The sequence below is a fragment of the Etheostoma spectabile genome, unplaced genomic scaffold, assembly GCF_008692095.1.
Source record: "Etheostoma spectabile isolate EspeVRDwgs_2016 unplaced genomic scaffold, UIUC_Espe_1.0 scaffold00019331, whole genome shotgun sequence".
Taxonomy (NCBI): Eukaryota; Metazoa; Chordata; class Actinopteri; order Perciformes; family Percidae; genus Etheostoma; species Etheostoma spectabile.
Window position 1 is genome coordinate 20,402 of NW_022604826.1, and position 16,261 is coordinate 36,662.

A 16,261-nucleotide genomic window follows, 5' to 3' on the forward strand; every position below is an offset into this window, starting at 1 on the left:
TTCTTTATTTCGTTTTGTTAATTGTATTTGATGAAAATACATAAAATAAGAATTTATAAATAAAAAGATTTTTGCAGAACTTAATTCATTTCACATTTCTTCAAGTGGTTCCCTCAGTGTACAATCGTTTCACACCCCCGCCAGTAGGTGTCCCTGAACTTCCTGACTTCCGTATACACCATGTAGTCTACGTCAAGATAGAGGACAGGACACCCAAAAGTTCATTCAAACCAGCGCCATTAATAGCATATCCATGGTTTTCAGGTAAGTGTTTGCTCGAGATAAAGTTGTGTTTCAGCAGTCTGCTATCACTGTTAGAATACATTCAGAACATGTTTAACTTATTCCTGAACCGTTGCAATTTTACACTCAGTCATTTGCATGTAGCTTCTGTCTGAACATTAAAATTCCAAATAGTGATACGTTTGACTCAATGGTTATTCATCTCTGTTTAGAATTGTAATGTGTAGACATTCCGATGCCGTGTATGAGCATTGTGTGACTGACTGCGCCTCTATAAAGTGATACGTTTGACAATGGTTATTCATACCTATTCAGTTCAGACAATGCCGTGAACACACTGCATTGTGGGATGCGTATGTGCCGGAGAGAGCAACACTCCATTCATGAGTTTTTCAGTTTGAAATTACATTCTAAAATGCTGATTGGCCAGGTTTCCTGACGTCAAGATGTGTGACGCAACACAGATGTTCCTGATTGGCTGGAAGAAATGGATAAATGCAGAAGAGCCTAGTACAGCGTTTACTGTCTTGGAAAAACAACCAACGGCAACACCAGTGACCAACGACCAACAACCAACAACGCTACTCACGAAAAAGTAAGTGATAAAGTTACATGATGTTGTGGTTGTGACACTTTGTTATAGTCTGGCAACAGAGAAGCTCTGTTCACGAAACTGCTGCCTAACCTGCTAGCTTTGTTCTACTAGCTACCTGCTAAATAGCTATTAGCACGACCAAAGTTTCCTGCTGTATCGAGCATTGTGTCTTTAATTACCGTTACAGCCAAAAATGTTGACTGAGAAAAAATGGTCAATGTTTCAGATTGAACCTACATCCAGCTAATCACCACAACCAGTGTTACATGCTGTGCATGCATTCTTTGTATTGTGTCATGTCAACCTGCTTGCGTTTTTTTCTTTTTTAGAAATAAGACCTGTTACTAAATTTAATTTATTTTGCTGTCTTCCCATTAAAAACTACAATTAGAAATCCTGTCACATGCGTTGTTAACACTGCACATTTTTTGATTTCAGCAGGAACACATTTGTTGCAGTACAACTGTCCACGATGAAGAGGAAAGATAGGCAGGATTACACTAAGCGCTGGAAGAGGGCCCAACAAGAGATGCTACTACTGGACCGGGCTCTTCTACAACAACAACAACAACAACAACAACAACAACAACAACAACAACCACCACCACCTCATCAACACACTCTGCAGCAAATGGAGTGTGAAGAGGAGCCAGAACTTGCTGTAAATTATGCCAGCAGATCTAAGGGAGACAGCCGCAGCGTTGCTTCTGCAACTTGTCAGGAAATGTGGGAGACGCCCATGGACAAACTTATGAATGAGACCAGTGACTCCTGCAGCGAGGAACGCAAGCCACAAAGTTCCCTCAGAAACGTCTTACAACACTGGGCCTTAAAACACCAGATTCAGCACTCTGCTCTTGATGATCTTCTCGTGGGACTGAAAGCCAATGGGCATCCAGAGTTACCTTCAACAGGTACAGTTGCTTAGAATTTCGCATTTGCAATGATGTACAATTTAATGATAAGGAGCACTAGAGTAACATAACTTTTTTGTTGTTGTAAACAGAAGAACTCACACAGAAGGAGGTGAGTAGTCCTACAGAGGGAGGTGGCTCAGACAGGAAGATGGAAATGAGAGGTAAGAAAACTCAAGTTGTTCACGTGTGTGTGTGTGTGTGTATGATAACTGAGTACTAAACAAACACTTTTTTTTTCCTTAGGCATGAGGGCATCCATAAACGGAATGAGGGCATCCATGCACCTCATGGAACAGGTCATCCATGATCTGAAGGATCAGACAGATGAGCTCTTAAAGCGCTCCCTGTCACCTCCTGCTCCTCCTGTTGAAGACTTCCTGCTGTCGCCCTGCTCGACTGTCACCGAGCTGCAGGAGTTTGACAGGACTCTTTGTCAACTGGAGAGGAGGACCAACATGGTAATTAAGTGGCCATAGTCCTGCCCTAAGATGAACACTATATAATTGCATAAAATCCAATATCTTAACTGAACTGACTTCTCTTACAAAATGAGATTGTACAAGCTCTACACTATATGTATAATTTGTTACGTTTTCACAGCAACTTTCCCTGTCAACCCTCGGTGGTTGTACAGGAGGTGATGCCATCCGCCGCATGCTGCGGCGAGTTGCAACAAACGAGGTGCTAAGACAGTACAGCTTGCGGGTAAGAAAAACCAAGAGGACCTTCCAGGACCTGGCTGTATGCAGGGTTATAACAGGCAGGTGCTATTTTATTGTTCACATTAGTATTATGCTTAGCTTGGCTGACGAGAGGTTTTAATTTGACTTATAACTTTGCTTCATTTTGACTTCTACTCTAGCGGCCTGCCAGAAAAACTTCCCTGCGCTGACTGCTGCAGAAGCGGAGGATTTGATTGGGCTAGTTCTGAAGTTCGCCCCCCACAGACGGTAAATTAAAGTTCATCGGCGTGATGTTCATAAAAAATTGCTTTTGTCAGTGTGTTCATTCTTAGTATTACATGTCTAACTTTTGTTTATTTCTTTATAGGCCAGCTGAGAAGGACTGACCGTGAAACCATGGAGCCCCTTTTTTTTAATATAAATATATATTTATATATATTTTCTTTTTTTTTATTGACTTATTTTGCACACACTTTACAAACACATCTTTATACATCTTGCACTACATTTACACTACACCCTTATCTTTTTTGTATTTATTTTGTTTGAATATTAAAGTTTTGAAATGCCATCAAGTTTGCCTGTTCATTCATTCCTGCTAATATAAGTAATTTATATATGTATGTGTATATGCGTACATACACAAAATTGGTATGGGTGGTTGTTTTTTTTTAAAGTTGGGGGAATCTAAAAGAACGTTAAGGGAACGTTCCCTTAAGGTTAGGTTTGGTTGTATGTTGGTTAATCAGAAAGGTTTTCTTAACGTTATGGGGACGTTCATTTTTGGTAAAAATGGTTGTTTTGGAATAGATATGCAGCACTAACTGGTATTTTCTAATGCTGAATGAGCTCTATCTGGAGGAAAAAGGAGTTGCCCCAAGAAAGTTATTGGACTCTAATTGACCACTCATAGACTGTTATTGGTATACATTGTGATGATGGTTGTCTATTCATGAAGCCATTCATTACTTACAATAGTCAAGGCCACTGAAACTTGATCAAAAAGAAGGTGGATTTGAGTGGACATGGCTGCATTCAGTATTTAAGATGGTAAATCTGTGTAAGGAACCACATCCACTGCTTCTATATCACAACACAGAAGATGCCAGAAGAAACATTGGGACTATGGAGAAGATCATGAGCAAAGAAGGTTGCTTACTCTAACAGTAACAGCACTGACACAAGCACTGACTTTGGTTGTATGGGGTAGTTGAACATGACAATGCTACAGACAAACTGAAGATGGATGTCATTGTAATCACATTCAGATCATCTCAAATGGAGACACTGATGATTATTGTGTTCACACGTGCATCTCTTTGGGGTTGTCTTGGTAGTAAGTTCATCATCAGACATATCTCTGAACAAATGCAGAGACAGTCTATTTCACAATTCTTCCCAACAATAGTAAAATGAAATCATCTGACAGCAGAACCACCCAAACACAAGCACTGACTTGAGTTATGTATGCAGTAAGTGCTATTTGTTGGGGTAGTTTTGCTGACCTCTGAAGTCCAGGATTTCCTCCATAAAGAAATGTTTAAAAGGATATTCTCCCTGATTACTGGTTGAACAATGCTGAAATATTTTCTAAGTCATTCCTATTACCCTAACTTAAGCATTGACTTGACTGTTGAATTTAGTAAGTGCTACTTGTTGGGGCAGTTGAACATGACAATGCTACAGAGTTTAAATGAAGATTAATAACATTGTAATCACATTCAGATCATCTCAAATGGAGGCACTGATGATTATTCTGTTCATAAGTTCTTCTCTTTGGGGTTGTCTTGGTAGTGAGTTCACCATCAGAAATATCTCTGAACATATGCAGAGTCAGTCTATTTCACAATTCTTCCCAAGAATAGTAAAATGCATTCATCTGGCAGCCAAAGTACCCAAACACAAGCACTGACTTGAGTTGTGTATGCAGTAAGTGCTACTTGTTGGGGTAGTTTTGCTGACCTCTGACATCTAGTATTTCCTTTATAAAGATATTCACAAACAAAACAACAAACTAACTCTCATTCAGAAGCCATAGAAGAGCGGTGCAAATATCTCATCAGAGTGATGGCTTGTGGGAAGAAACTGTTCTTGAGTCTGTTGGTTTTGGCGTACAGTGCTCTGTAGCGCCTACCAGAGGGGAGAAGCTGGAATAGGTTGTGTCCGGGGTGAAATGGGTGAGAGGGCGCGAGGCCATCCGCCATCACCTGCACACTTGATGAGTGTCATCGGTGGAAGTCTAAAACAGTGATTCCCAAAATGGCTGAACTAACAGCGTGCAGCCCACCTGCACCTATTAAAGCCAGCATTCCACTCCACTGGCATAGACTGTTTTCAGCCACATATAAAGTTATAAGACAACATCCCATGTCACTTTTGTGCTCTGGAAAATCAGGCAACTGGTAACTTTGTTGCACTTTTTAAGAATCACGAACTATATGCATACACTTCATTAAGTGAGAACCAGGCACTGCTGGGATTTGGACCCAGGATCTCCTGTTTACAAGACAAGCGCTTTAACCACTAAGCTACAGCACCTTCTACAGAGCAGCTTGTCTTGCAAGAATACAATGAGCTAATGAACAGGGTTGCTTCCATCCATCCATCTTCGTCCAGCAGCTCCAGTAGGGGACCCCTACGAACTCCGGCAAATGAAAACAGCTGGACGTGTCCTTGAGCGACGCCTCAGGACTCACTGTTGATAGGCAGGCCTACCGAGAACAACAGAAGTCCTATGCAAGGACCTTGAGAGATGAGAGACCCTTTCCCCACAGCCCTGGTAAAATCCAACCTCCATGCCATAAGTCCCCTCATCACAAAGGTCATTAACCACTCCATTAAACACCGCCAACAAAAGGCTTTTATTTGCTTTACATGTACACATGTAATGTTATGGTACAAAACAACATCACATGTCACTTTAGTGCTCTAGAAAATCAGGCATTAACTTGGTTGCACATGTTAAGTATTGGCAACCATGTGGAAATACTTTATAAAGTGATAACCAGGCACTGCTGGAATTTGGACCCAGGATCTCCTGTTTACGAGACAGGCGCTTTAATCAATAAGCTACAGCGCCTCCTACAGCAAAGTCTGTCTTGCAAAAATATAATGACCTAGTGAAAAGCGTCCATCCATCCATCTTTGTCCAGCAGCTCCAGCAGGGGACCCCAAACTGCCCTTTGCCTAGCCATATAAACCAGCTCCGACTGGGGGATCCTGAGGCGTTCCCAGGCCAGGTTGGAGATGTACTCTCTCCACCTAGTCCTGGGTCTTCCCCGAGGCCTCCTCCCAGCTGGACGTGCCTGGACCAGCTCTCTACGGAGGCCCCCAGGAGGCATCCTTACCAGATGACCCAACCACCTCAGTTGTTTACACCGAGTACCTCCATAGTGGCCATGCATCCGTGTTTATCCCCAGAGGTGCTGTGGCTTAGTTGGTTAAAGTGCCTGTCTAGTCAGCAGAAGTGCCTGGGTTCAAATCCCAGCAGCACATTGTTGTTGCAGAGATTACCTGTACTTGTTTTTAAATTGCCTGCTAATCAGATGTTGTTGTGGGCGGGGCATTACGTCTGACTCAGTGGTGAGTGAAATGGAGCAGTTGAGTGACACAGAACTGTAGTGGAGCCAAAATAGCGCATTTATTAATTAATTTCATTAGTTATCAGGCAAATAGAACACCTGGTGGGTATGTTATTGGTGTACTTTAACAGGGATTGGGTTGACATGATGATGACACGCCAAAAGAGGTAATCTCTCCAACAACAAGGTGCTGCTGGGATTTTAACCCAGGATCTCCTGTTTACTAGACAGGCACTTTAACCAACTAAGCCACAGCACCTCCACGAGCAACAACCCTGTTAAGTCTTAATTTGTCTTTTACCTTGTATAAGCTAAACATACAGTATATTGATGGGCAGTATTGGGAGTAACGGCTTAGCTCGCCTAGGCTTGGCGGATCAATCCTATCCAGTCAGTCTGCAGAAGAGGTATGAGTACCTGGCAGGTCTCTCCCTTCAACAGTTTGAGAACGCCAGCCCACTCCTTGTCATTGGTGCTGATCATCCACATCTCACCCCCATAGAGCCAGTGAAGCTCGGTCCACCAGGTGGACCACTCACCATTCAAACCGGACTTGGGGGGAACGTTTCAGGTCCCAGCACGGATCGTGGAGCAACAGCTACGGCCGCAACAGTTCCTTCTCATGTCCACTGTTCCTTCCAACATGGAGCTCTTCCAGATTGTTGAGAATCTCTTGCAGCTGGATGTGCTGCCACACAAAAATGAGAAAGTGGTAACCAGGTCCAGACAAGACCAGGAGGCATTAAGTCTGCTTGAAGAGAAGACTACGTGTGTGGAGGTGGACAGAAACAGTTTCCCTAACTCACCCGGCAAGGGAAAAGTACAACGCATATAAATTAAGGTTATGGGTGGATCTCTGATATCTATCAGCAATAATCTAGTCCTGCCTACTTTATTTACAAAACCCCATGCAATAAACATGCAAATAAAATAAAAAGAAGTCCATGCAATATAAGTGTAACTGCTTAACTGTGTAACTAATTAAAAAGGATGCACCATCTTCGTCCCCATCCCTTTCTGGCAGCCATATTTGATAAGAATGGCCAAGCAACCAAAGGAGCGTATGTGAAGTGGGTAAGGGAATGTACTGTTGAAAGCCAGTGTGCAAATGTGTGCTGATGACTGTGTAACCCTTGCAAGCGATTATCTTATCACCCCCCCCCCAAGCTACACCACCACAACAAACAGCAAAAACAATATCCCCAATATCGAATCTACACCTCCAGTGGAGACTGCGACCTGAACGCAGCACCTTGGACCGCTCAGCCATCCTGACTGAATAACCCAACGTGTAGTAGGATCTCTCACAGAAATAATAATATGGTAAGTCAACTATGTCATGATATAGTAGGTTCTCAGTCATCCAGGTCATACTTATCAAAGGAAGGTTTCCCTATTGTCAGCGCAAATATATGGGTTTATGGGGACACAGAAGAAAGTCAGCAGTGTGGAAATGTGCTTGACAATGGCAACACTGGATTCGCGGGATGTGAAGGCATCTCACCGACTCTGTACCCCAATGTACAATGCAGGCTAAATCCTGTGGTGGGAATAGAGATCCACCATTGTTTCTGTCCAAAATGTCCACCTGTGTTCAGACATGTCCCTACTAGATGGGAAATAGACTGATATTTAGGTCAACATTGTGGAAATATTTTCAATATGTTCAACTAAGTCTACATTTGGAGCTCCTTTCAGTTAACATGAATTACAGGTTACAGCTCAACATGCCACCTCCAACATACTGTTTTCAGTCAAACAGCCAAGAATATTTTACCCATTAGCCTAGATGTGGACAGTGTAGAGGTTGATTTTGTTTATTTCACCAGTGCTCTGGCTTAAAACCAGGTTCCACCGAGACTTGAACTCGGATCGCTGGATTCAAAGTCCAGAGTGCTTACCATTACACCATGGAACCACTGTCCTGAAAGGCAACATTGGTTTGCCTGGCAGCTTCTTCCATATTATTAACACTTATGCTATTGAAGGCACACAACAATTACTGGCTAACTTAAGTCATTTAGTAAGCTAAGCGTTGACACAGGATGTGGAACAAGAAAAGTCAAGAATAGGTTTTAAAGCTCTTGCCACAAACAATGAATACAGCAGTAGATAGGTCTACTGTGTACACATGGTAACTTTACATGGGTTGATAATGCAGATGCTCACAAAAGGTGCGGCTGTACTTGCAATTCAGTATCTTTGCGTTCAGCTGTTTTCATTTTCCGGAGTTCATAGGGGTCCCCTGCTGGAACGGCTGGACGAAGATGGATGGATGGAAGCAACCCTGTTCATTAGCTCATTGTATTCTTGCAAGACAGGGTTATCTGTAGAAGGCGCTGTAGCTTAGTGGTTAAAGCGCCTGTCTTGTAAACAGGAGATCATGGGTCCAAATCCCAGCAGTGCCTGGTTCTCACTTATTGAAGTGTATGCATGTGATTCTTTACAAGCGCAACAAAGTTACCAGTTGCCTGGTTTTCTACAGCACATAAGTGACATGTGATGGAAATGTGCTTTATTTATATTTTTTCCAGTCTTAAAAACTGCTCAAAGCGCTTTTACATCTACAGGAAACATTCACACACTGTGGCCGCTGCTGCCATCTGCTCATCAGATAAACAATCAAACACACTCACACTCCGATACGCAGCACCGGGGGCAACTCGGGGTTCAGTGTCTTGCCCAAGGACACTTCGACAATGACTGCAGGGCCAAGGATCGAACCACCAACCTTCCGATTGGCAGACAACCACTCCACCACTGAGCCACAGCCGCTCACTGAGCCACAGCCGTGATGTTGTCTTATAACATTGTATGTGGCTGAAAACAGTCTATACCAGTGGAGTGGAATGCTGGCTTTAATAGGTGCAGGTGGGCTGCACGCTGTTAGTTCAGCCATTTTGGGAATCACTGGTTTAGACTTCCACCAATGACACTCATCAAGTGTGCAGGTGATGACGGATGGCCTCACGCACTCTCACCCATCTCACTCCGGACACCGATCTCACCCCGGACACAACCTGTTCCAGCTTCTCCCCTCTGGTAGGCGCTACAGAGCACTTTATGCCAAAACCAACAGACTCAAGAACAGTTTCTTCCCACAAGCCATCACTCTGATGAAATATTTGCACCGCTCTTCTATGGCTTCTGAATGAGAGTAAGTTTGTTGTTTTGTTTGTGAGTAGTACTCAGGGGGTGCTGTGGTTTAGCTGGTTAAAGTGCCTGTCTAGTAAACAGGAGATCCAGGGTTCAAATCCCTGCAGCATCTTGTTGTTGCAGTCCTTACCTCTGTTTGCATCCCATCATCATGTCTACCCAATCCCCATGCTACTCATTAAGCCCTGGTAGCAAATGAAAAAAGCATGTTACATTTACACAGAAACACTACATTAACACAGACTTAAGATGATACATGAAAACACATTAAATTCAGAGCAATGCAAGTTTAAGCTAGTTCATTTATCAGGTTTTGTGGTTCTGTTTATAGAAACTACATCCTATTATATCGCGTGATCATACATGAATTCACGAGATCCTGTCGGTCCATGTGACTTCAGCGGTCCGTCATGGCCTGCAACAAATCCGGACCTGGTGGGTGTTGACGGACTGCGGATCACGGAGCAGACACGAAGCGGAGTGGATTCGCAGTTGGTGGAAGTCAGGGGTAAGGCCTCCTGCACACTGCCTGTGTGGAGTGAGCATGGCATTTTCTTGCGCTGTTGCTGCTAGCCTTGTCTGTACACATGTATGTTTCTCATTGACATGTGATTCAATAACTTGTTAATTCTTCATCTGGACTGGTTCGGAAATGAATCAGATCATCTAAAGGGGGTGGATTAACTACCCACATTACACCTGAAATACCCTCAAGATGTGAATGATCCTTTGGAACTGAAGTGCTTGGGAATCCCCATGAGTCATTCAGAACTGCCCAAGGTACTTGTGAGATAGGCTCTATCTTTGTCTGATTGGTCTGAATGGAGTCTGTCAGGCATCAGGGGTTCTCCGCTGTAAAAACAGAACATATTTTTCAGCTGTGATGGCCGAGTGGTTAAGGCGTTGGACTTGAAATCCAATGGGGTCTCCCTGCGCAGGTTCAAGCCCTGCTCACAGCGGTTACTAACTACAGAATAAATAATAATTCAGTGACATATAGGGGAGGATGATGTTTTGAGAAATTACAGTTTATTGGTGGTGCAGATCCCTATGAGTTGGCTCCCTCTTCTTAGATCTATGAAGACACAGTGATTCTTCTTTCAATTGCATATTGCGATATAGCCAACTAATATCAAATAATCAATTTATTAATTTTCATTCCAGCAGCACTGAAGACGTTAAAATCAAGCAGTCAGTGCCCAAAGTGCCAGTGCTAGTGTTTGCTTGGCAGTTTCTTTTCATAAAATCCCCATGTATTCTTGTTACCACTGCTGTCGTATTAGTTTGTTTTGCCATGCGTATGTCCTGTGTTTTTCTTTTTTTGTATGCAAATAGCGCTGTGCCGGGGCTTGCGGATGACTGGTGAAGGCAGCCCACACCCAACTCATGATTGGCTGCAGCTGTTGAGTACGGGGTATTTAAAGAAGCAAGATGGCGGACGTCAGGGGGGAAGAGGCCAGCAGGCATTCCTCATCCTCCTCGCCTCCCAACCAGCCGGCCACACGTTGTCTTATTAAGTTGATGTTGGTTCAGTACTTTTCAGTTTCCTATGTGTAAGGGTGGACCTCTAGAAGTGTTTGGTTTTTCTCCTGTTTTTCTCAGTTTATCGGCACGGCGCCACAGCACGAAGGCGTTGTAGGCAGACACGTCGAGGATGTTGTGGAACACGTCGAAGGGCCAGCGCGCCGTCTTCCTGTGGCAGCTGTACGTGCTCACAAGCTTGTCCCCTGTGTGCGTGTCCAAACAAGAACATGGAACATGGAACGAGATGGAAGAAAAAATGTAAAAACTACACACACACACACACACACAAAGACAATTGTACGGCAATGGTAAACAAAAAACCAAAACAAAATAACAACAAAGCAATACAACACCTCGGCGGGACCGGTACACGCCTCCAGCTGAAGAGGAAGTGATGCAGCGGCACCTAGAAGCTGGGGAGACAGGCTTAATTGCGGGTGGTGGAACATGTCTATGTCTGTGGATCCTCATGGAGGCAGCTTGATTGATTTTTATGCTCCTTTATTTTTGCAGTATTACCAAGATCTAATTTTTTATCAAACCGGGTTGGGTAAGTAACCTTTCTGGTTACTTTTTGACAAACAAAGCAAGTAACGTTACTCAAAGAAAGTTACTGATTGGGAATCAATGCCATATCAACTGCTTGGCAGGCAGCTATGCTCACCACTATACCACCATCGCTGGACAATATAACATTCACTGCAAATCTTGCAACACATCTGGTTATTGAGACTCAAACCTAAATGCTCAGAGATGCATCGGTGGCTTCCAATACCACTGAGATATTACAATATTGTCCATGATGGCACATCTGCCATTTGTTATAAAGGGATGTGTGACCACCATTAAATTATGTGTTGTTTGCGTTGTGTGAAGGTACGCCGCAACCGCAGGGGAACGTTACAGTTGGTTGGTTCTCTTAACGTTTAGGGAACGTTATAACCAGGAGGGAACGTTCCCTAAACGTTAGTTTTTGGTTTGGTTCGAACTAACCTTTAGAGAACCAAAAACTAACGTTCCCTAACGTTCTCTAAACGTTCTGTGTTAGTGTGGTACCTCTCGCTGTCAAAAGGTATGGTGTCATGTTTGACAATGATACTCAATACAGGAAACATGACAATGCATAATATTTTTTTTTATTCTTCAAGTTTGTCTTTTTGTCGTTAATGGCCACAAGTGAACAGTTCCTTTCTGCCTTTGACCAACATATTTCGGCTTGTTTTTCCAGCCCCTGAGCATGAGCAGCAGAGCAGAGTGGCGCAGCGGAAGCGTGCTGGGCCCATAACCCAGAGGTCGATGGATCGGAACCATCCTCTGCTAATTCCTATGCTTTGTATCAGCAGGAAATATATTTCCAGTCTGTTGATGTTTAACATAGCGTCTGTTGCTGCTAGTGTCTGAAGTGAAATGTCTCCACCGCCTGAAAAGTAAACTTAATAGTTTGTCAAGTTAATTTCATCCATAAAAATAGAAACTACAGTGCTAATACCTGCTGTAACACCCATTAAAACTGGAGCATAAAACAATAAATACATTACACTACAGTTAATAAATACTGTAAATAGAAACATGTACGTTTAAAGTGCTTGTTGTGCTGTCTACCAGTCAGATTACCACAGGAGGTAATATCTTTGCACCTCTTTTAAAGACTACCATAATACCTGCTGGAGATGCCAGGTCCTCATACATGTAAAGCATGCGCTCTACCACTGAGCTACATCCCCTGAAGATTTTCAGAGTTTTTTTACTTTTTTCTGAGATAGACTTAGACTTATCTTTATTAATCCTTTTGGGATGACTCCCGCAAGGAAATTGAAATATCACTGAATAAAAGAAGAAACCTGGGTAAAACGTGTAATGTTAATGTTGTATATGGCTTCAAAACCTGTAAATGCAACTGCAGTGGCTGGAAATCAAACCTGGGCAAAAAGCTTGCACTGCCATGATATAATTCATAGTCAAAAAGTAACACACCTGTTGCCTTACTGTTGGACAATACAACGTTTGCTGCAAATCTTGTAACACAGACTGAAAATAAATGCTAAGAAATACATTGCTGGAGGCTTCCAGTAGTTATGAGATAACACAATATTATTCATGAAGGTACATCTGCAATTTGGTGTAATGTCATATGTTGTTGGTTTTCTACCGCTCTTAAAGAATGCCTCTTGTTGTCAGCAGGATTTGAACCTGCACGGGGAGACCACAATGGATATCTAGTCCATCGCCTTAACCACTCGGCCACAACAACCTAAAACACAACCTTATACCTGTTTGCATGAATGTTCATAAACATTTCAATTGGTTAGTAATACCAGACATGGACAAAGTGCAAATCACAGTCTGTGGATAGTTGTGGATGAAGTTTGATTGATTGATATGCTCCCTTATTTGTTCAAGAGCTATTTTGTAACAGAGATCTAATGTTTTATCAAATCCGGTTGGGCAAATAACCTTTCTGCTTACTTCCTTATTTGTTTCTGCATTTGTTTAGAGCTATGTCTGATGATGAACTCACTACCAGGACAACCCCAAAGAGAAGCACTTATGAACCCAATAATCATCAGTGTCTCCATTTGCCCCGACAAGTACTACTTACTGAATTCAACAGTCAAGTCAATGCTAAAGTTAGGGTAATAGGAATGACTTAGAAAACATTTCAGCATTGTTCAACCAGTAACAAGGGAGAATATTCTTTTTAAACATTTCTATAGGGAGGTCAGCAAAACTACCCGTCTGTCTGTACAGACTACAACTCAACCCTTTTTCAAACCTAAGCTGGTTGAGTAACGTTTCCAGATGTCTTTGTTGCAGAAATTCTGGAGTAGTGGGGATACGTGGCCTAAATATAACAACAGATATGCGTTGTTATAGGAAAACAGTATTAAATTGAATATAGTCCAAGAAAGACAAAACTTTTACATAAGCATTGAGCATGTTCCTGCTGTCAAAGAGAGCTTTACCGTGACGTAGGAACACCTACCTTAGGATCCAGGAATCCACAAAAACAACAAATGAGGCTAAAGAGTTATATAAACATTGTAATTAAAACATGTATGTGCATTAGTAAAGACAATGAAACCTGTACTCTTTCTCTATCTATGTTGTTTCTTCTTGCTGACATAGTGCCAAATGTTGTCCGGCTCACTGGTGACTTGACTGAACCATTTAATTGTATCACTCAGTGTTAAAAATTTAAATAAAAAACAAACATGTTTTCTGCCCGGTTTCCAATCCGGGACCAGTTTCAGCAGAGTCTGATTTAAAGGAAATGGTACTCTTTAAAAGTGTTGGGGTTCTACCGTTAAACTAATGAGGAAGAATCTGACAAATCTAAATGAACCAAAAAAAGTCCAGGAACTCACTCTTTCAAACGTTACGCCTGTATTTGTCAAGTCCTGACCATTCCCTGACCAGGAATTGAACCCAGGCCGCGGCAGTGAGAGCCCCGAATCCTAGCCACTAGACCATCAGGGAGTCTCATCTATCCAATTTATCTTTGTAGATGTGAGTTTCCTTGTGCAAATGTGAAAAGTGAAAAAAAAAAAGCTTTACAAATTTTGGGAAAAACCCACAAAGATTTAAGACTGAAAATCAGAAGGAGAAGACAAGGACAGATCGGTGGCAGAAGACGGGGACAGATCAGAGGGAAAAGACAGGGACATATGGGAGAAGACAGGGACATATCAGAGGGAGAAGACAGGGACAGATCTGTGGGAGAAGACGGGTACATATTAGAGGGAAAAGACGGGGACATATCAGAGGGAGAAGACGGGGACATATCAGAGGGAAAAGACGGGGACATATCAGAAGGAAAAGACGGGGACATATAAGGGAGAGAAAACGGGGACAGATCTGTGGGAGAAGACGGGGACGGATCAGAGGGAGGAGACAGGGACAGATCAAAGGGAGAATACGGGGACAGATCAAAGGACCAACACACGGAGACTTTGATTCCTAATAATTAAACTGAAATAATAAATCTGTCTGCCAGGTGAAGATGGGGACAGATCCGTCTGGAGAAGACGGGGACAGATCAGAGGACCAACCCAAAATCACGAAGACAGAGACAGATCCATTTATTCGTCCTTATGTCTTGTTGGAGAACAGAAGAACTCAGTTTTGTTTTTATTTTTCTGTTTGCGTCCGTTTTAAAACCCGAGCACCTTGTTTAAGTTTTGTTGCATGAATGTTTTATTTTGAAAGAGTGTAAAACAACTTCCTAATAAAACAGCTTGAACTATCTGAGGTTTATTCATAAAGTGTGTGTGCGTGTGCTTGTGTGTGTGCGTGTGCGTGTGTGTCAAAAAAAACAATGATTCAGTTTGAAATATATTTTCATCCACAAATTACTTTTAGTCTTCAAAGCCTCGTAGTAACTCATAGTATAGTACGTCAAAATATTCATAAAAAGTCATAGTATAGTATGTCAAAATATTTATAAAAAGTCATAGTATAGTATGTCAAAAATTCATAAAAAGTCATAAACAGTCATAGTATAGTATGTCAAAAATTCATAAAAAGTCATAGTATACTATGTCAAAAATTCATAAAAAGTCAAAAATATCATAAACAGTCACAGTATAGTAAGTCAAAATATTCATAAAAAGTCACAGTATAATATTTCAAAAACTTCATGAAAGTCATAGAATAGTATGTCAAAAAATTCACAAAGTCATAGTATAGTATGTCAAAAAAATTCATAAAAAGTCACAAAAAGTCATAAAAAGTCATAAAAAGTCATAGTATAACATTTTGAAAATTCATAAAAGTCATAGTTTAGTATGACAAAAAAAATCATAAAAAGTCATAGTATAGTATGTCAAAAAATTCATAGGATAGTATGTATAAAAAAACATAAAAAGTCATGGTATAACATGTATAAAATTCATAAAAGTCATAATTAAGTATGTCAAAAAAATCATAAAAAGTCATAGTATAATATGTCGAAAATTAGTAAAAGTCATAGTATAGTATGTCGAAATACATAAAAAGTCATTTTTTAGTATGTCAAAATCTTCATAAAAGTCATAGTATAGTATGATGAAAAATGTATAAAAAGTCATAGTATAGTAAATTGAAAAATTCATAGTATAGTATGTCGAGAAATTCATAAGTCATATTATAGTATGTCAAAAAAATCATAAAACTCATAGTATACTATGTCAAAAATTCATAAAAAGTCATAAAAAGTCATAGTATGTCGAAATATTCATAAAAGTAATTGTTTAGTATGTCAAAAAACATAAAAAGTCAAACTGTAGTATGTCAAAATATTTATAAAAATTCATAGTATAGTTGTCAAAAAACAATAAAAATAATACTGTAGTATGTCGAAATATTTATAAAAATTCATAAAAAGTCCTAGTATAGTATGTCAAAATATTCCTAAAAAGTCGTAGTGTAGTATGTCGTAACAAGTCCAGATTTAAAGTTCTTGTTGTAAAACAAGAAGAATCTAAAGTCCTCTGGAGAATGCGGGCATTGATCCCGCTACCTCTCGCATGCTAAGCAAGCGCGCTACCATTTGAGCTAATTCCCCTTTTAAAAAAAAAGTCATAG

The 16,261-nt window shown here is 41.2% G+C and overlaps 6 non-coding genes across 6 annotated transcripts; 3 read left to right on the top strand and 3 right to left on the bottom strand.

The window, feature by feature from the left end:
• Nucleotides 1-4,903: 4,903 nt before the first annotated feature.
• On the bottom strand, nt 4,904-4,976 carry trnat-ugu (transfer RNA threonine (anticodon UGU)). Its single transcript has one exon. It is a non-coding gene; the product is annotated as a tRNA-Thr (tRNA).
• A 1,228-nt stretch (nt 4,977-6,204) lies between these two features.
• Nucleotides 6,205-6,278, bottom strand: trnat-agu (transfer RNA threonine (anticodon AGU)). The gene has a single exon. It is a non-coding gene; the product is annotated as a tRNA-Thr (tRNA).
• A 1,587-nt stretch (nt 6,279-7,865) lies between these two features.
• Nucleotides 7,866-7,937, bottom strand: trnaq-uug (transfer RNA glutamine (anticodon UUG)). The gene has a single exon. It is a non-coding gene; the product is annotated as a tRNA-Gln (tRNA).
• A 417-nt stretch (nt 7,938-8,354) lies between these two features.
• On the top strand, nt 8,355-8,427 carry trnat-ugu (transfer RNA threonine (anticodon UGU)). The gene has a single exon. It is a non-coding gene; the product is annotated as a tRNA-Thr (tRNA).
• Nucleotides 8,428-9,213: 786 nt separating this feature from the next.
• Nucleotides 9,214-9,287, top strand: trnat-agu (transfer RNA threonine (anticodon AGU)). The gene has a single exon. It is a non-coding gene; the product is annotated as a tRNA-Thr (tRNA).
• A 765-nt stretch (nt 9,288-10,052) lies between these two features.
• trnas-uga (transfer RNA serine (anticodon UGA)) lies at nt 10,053-10,134 on the top strand. Its single transcript has one exon. It is a non-coding gene; the product is annotated as a tRNA-Ser (tRNA).
• Nucleotides 10,135-16,261: the final 6,127 nt, after the last annotated feature.